Genomic DNA, 288 nt, shown 5'->3' on the forward strand with positions numbered 1-288 from the left:
TTAAGAACAAATACGTGTTGCACAACCTGAACGCTGTTATTGATAGGGATTACACACCCACATGGGGCCCAAAGGCTCTTTGCTGACGCAGTGGGAAGGTTCTCACTTTTGTATTAATCTATACATTATTTTTTATGTAAATCTTATATATCATACCTTTAACTGTTTCTGGTTTGAGAAAATTTCTATACTGCTGCTGTGGCTGTTGCCTCTGTCGAATGTAAGTTGCTCTTGCAGAGTCAGAGACCAAGAGAATGAGCAAGCGACAGAAACAGAGAGAGAGAGAGA

Source organism: Etheostoma spectabile, chromosome 9 (assembly GCF_008692095.1).
Source record: "Etheostoma spectabile isolate EspeVRDwgs_2016 chromosome 9, UIUC_Espe_1.0, whole genome shotgun sequence".
Lineage (NCBI taxonomy): Eukaryota > Metazoa > Chordata > Actinopteri > Perciformes > Percidae > Etheostoma > Etheostoma spectabile.